This window comes from Amblyomma mixtum, chromosome 3, assembly GCF_055824585.1.
Source record: "Amblyomma mixtum isolate Tamu chromosome 3, ASM5582458v1, whole genome shotgun sequence".
Taxonomy (NCBI): Eukaryota; Metazoa; Arthropoda; class Arachnida; order Ixodida; family Ixodidae; genus Amblyomma; species Amblyomma mixtum.
The window spans coordinates 53149025-53153105 of NC_143014.1; positions in this window are offsets into that span (position 1 = coordinate 53149025).

The window sequence follows — 4081 nt, forward strand, 5'->3', positions numbered from 1 at the left end:
CACGACGTGCGCATGTCGCTTAAAATGCTCTGCCACATGAGCAACGGTAGTGACTTTAGAGTGTACTTGCGTGTACTTTCTGGTGTACTTGTGTGGCGTGTAGTCTAAACTTGAGTTGAGTGAAATTGAGCGAAAGGGGGTTTTCGCGCAGCTGCAGCCCTCCCCGTTCGATCATATTCCGCCTGGCATTTGTGATACTAGAGTATGCTCAGTTGGTAGAGCACCATAAGCGACATGCGGAGGTCATGAATTTTGATCCCATCGACCGAAGGCATTTGTCTGTCTTTTTTTTTCACTTTTTGTTGAATAATCTTTAATCTAAAAATGATTATACTACTAATTCTAAGTTTAATCTATACCTCATATATAAAGGCCCTCTCCCTCATGCTTTACTCGATTTCAGTGACTGTTGGCTTCTAGTCTACCCTAAATACCCTAACGAGATGACCAACGAGACTCTCGATGCAACGGAGTGTGTATTGAGCCTTCACAGACATTATTTCGCGCTGTGCACAAGAGGTGGCAACGCTTGCACCTTCCTTGCCTCGTGCCTTCTGAACTGCCGTTGGCCGCATTGGTGAGCTTACGGATGAACAGCGAGATGTAATTGCTAGTGTGAGAGAACACGGATCCAGAACGACAAAATGGCAGAAAAAACGCAAACTGCACGCACATTCGTTGCGTCTTGATGGGCTAAAGAAACGCGCCCTTGTGTTCAGTTTTCGGCAATGTCTTCAGATTTCTTTACTGAATACTAATTCCTGGCGGCCGCCTTTCACGTACAACTTTCTGTGAGGACAGTTGTACATAAAAGGCGACGACTCTAGCGAACGTTACTCGCGATATCTCAACAGGAGCTAACCGAACGCCGCAATTACTTTTGAACCCCGGACCGTTAGCGAGTGGTTTATAAAGGAGCAGTAATGGAGCATGCACGTCCAGCTCCAGTTTTCGCACTGTGCAAAACAGTTTCGCACTGTGCAAAAAACACATTCTCGATAAGTTTACGCAGGCTTTAGTATGTGGCTAAAATGACCGGGAGATGGAAAAAAAATAAAGAACATTCTACACGCACATCGACAACGAATTTTAAGGGCATTACGAGTTTCCAGCACTGTTTTGTCACACCACTTGCTAAATTTCCAATAAGCCCCGAAATCTGATTAGTCCTAAACTCGGCAGTCAGCTGACCGTCACGCCACCTAACGCATACAGATGAACTGTTCGGCACTGCTAAAAGATTGGTTTAGTGGAAACAGAAAAGATGCAGGGCGCCATCCATAGTTAACTGCCCAGAACATAGGTGGCACCTCACTTTGCCAACCTCCATGCGCGAATCTTGATTCGGAGTTTCGTTAAAAGGACTATGAATTAATATTTGCTGAAGTCAGGAAAAGCGCAACAGCAATCGGTATGCCTTCACACATCACCGCACAGCATAAACTTTTAAAGCTATCTTCTGGGATCCGCGCACAAGAAAATTGTGTCGACACACACAGTTTAGCAGCGAAATCGGCTGGTGATGGCGATACGTGTACTTCATTTCTTGGTCTTTTCTGGCTTATAAAAGCTGTTCTCAGTGAAAGCAACATCTGTGTCGCCAGAGTGCAGTAATACATCTCTACAAACAAACTATAATTTCTTTTCAGTGTCCCTTCAAATTAAATGTTAAAAGCCGAGCAGAGGAAATTACTCCAATTAATACATCAAAAGTGCCTATACATGTTCGTACAGCAAGAGAACTCCTTGAATACGTCGTTAGAAGAAGCGCACAGCAGTAACGAAGGCAAATTACAAAAAAACAAACAAACAACCGTACAACAAAAATAGCTTCGATTGTTAATAAACTAAAAAGTTGTGATTTCGTATAGGCGGTTTTAAAAACCAGATCGAAGTAGTCCAGATGACATTGAATGTGTCATGCGAAAACTATTGTCTGTGGTGGCCTTAGATCATTACACTATAGTACATAACATATTCCTAACATTGTGTTGTACTGCGTTTTGTACAGAAGAAAGCCGCCGCTGTGGCCCAGCGATTATGGCGCTCGGCTGCTGACCCGAAAGACGGGTTCGAGCCCGGTCGTGGTGGTGGCATTTCGATGAAGGCGAAATGCTAGAGGCCCGAGTACTGTGCGATGTCAGAGCTAGTTAAAGAACCCCAGGTGGTCGAAATTCCCCGGAACCCTCACTACGGTGTCCCTCGAGCTTGAGTCGCTTTGGGACGTTAAACCACCTAAACCTAAGCCTAACCTGTAACGATGAGTTCTGTAAGTTATTTTAATTGGAAGTGCTGCAATAGCTTCAACTGTCATGACAACGCATTTGTTCTTATTATAATCGGATGTATGTCCCTTCTTCTAATTCATTACGTTTTTTTTTCAATTTCATAGAAGTGTTTTCGAGATTTCTTCGAATTGTAAATATTACTTACAGACATTTGAGCATGTTTTGTGTCATGTGTGCAACTTATGTAAAGATGCACATGCACTGCTGACAATAGCTGAACGGCAGTGCCCTTCGTTAAGAACTGTAGCATTTCGCCTCTGCCCTTGTAGCAGGTCCTAAACCGATCTGCTCGGAGAAAAACCGCGTTAAAGACTGGCGTCATTATTCTGGGATAACATAGGATGATTGACATGCCTGGCGATCTAGATTGTTATGAGTAGCATGTAAGCTTATTTGTCTTTTACATTTCACTTCTAAAGAACGAAAAAAAATGGCCTACATAGCGCAAAATTGCTACCTTGTTGACAGATGGAGGTGCCGGACAAGGGGCAGAATAAAAATTTCCCTCTCACTTTCTCTCATAGTGACTACCTATCATTAAGGAAGGATGAAGGCAACAGTGGAGGGCAAGAACCGCAACACTTTCATGGATGGAACCCAAAACGTCCCACTACGCTATGTACTTAAAGGTTCAGAAGAAAACAAAGGATTCTGCCGAACAAAGTAGTACAACCAACGGGTCGTGCAAACGAGCACTGCGAAAAAACAAACCCAAACCAGAGCGGCAACTGCGCTGAAGGCTGGAAGGTAACTTTCTGCCCGGAATCTTACACTGACTTCAATAGGGCGTTGTCAACACACTTGCTCGCATAGCCTGTCTGTACTCGGCTGTTTAGACCTCTGGCGCAGAGGTTCATTTCGCGCTCCTTTCACGAAGTATGGAAAACAGCTGCTTATTCTACGAAGTCCTCTAAGCGCTCACAGAGCGTAGAAATTGAATGCTTAGTCTATTCACTGCAGGCGCCTTTTGTCGATATCTTCAAAAATGTGTACTTTACAGTCTTCCGCCGCGGAACCCTATATCGGAGCACTTTTGGAGGCACGCTCAAAACAGGCGACTTCGAAGTGTGCGGAATTGTCAACAAACCTCTTCGGGCACAGCCGAAGGCGGCGCGCGGAATAAAATCAGATTATCTTACGGCTGTTTGAAAAGGCAAGCGACTGACACATAAAACGTTGTCGCCTGTGTTCAACTGTGAGCTCATTTTCGCTTCAGTATGGCATTGTTTTCCGCCCTGCGTCATCCTTCGTGCTGGAAAAGGAATCCTGTTCAATTAGCGTTTCATTGTTTTGCCTGGAGAGCCATGATAAAGATGGTTTGACGAGAGAAAGCGATTAACCTAGCTTATGGTACTAGATCGAGTTCACGGAGGAATAGCAAGGTACACAATGCAAACACAGGCACACCAGCGATAGTCTGCAACAAAAAGGAGGCAAAATGTGATTTGAAGGCAAGACCGTAGCATATCAGGTGAACCGTTCCCTCCCTGAAGCTGCTGAAGATCTAAAGATTTCGGGAGGACGTTAAAGTCGTTCACGCTGACGTGGTAGGGGGATCCGTCGTAATGATGATGATGTTTTACAGCGCTGTGGCTGCTTGGACCATCTTGCGCCAAGTCAGGTGGTGGATTTATGATTTTCCCGCTTTATTAAACCACTCTTTGTTCATGGCATTATAGCTTTCTAGAATGCTTTCGGCTGCCCAAACGATGCTTTGCAGTTCCAGTTAAAGGTGGCAGTGCGATCTGTGTCGCGTGGAATGCTGTTCATTTGATGCAGGCGTGGCACTCGCG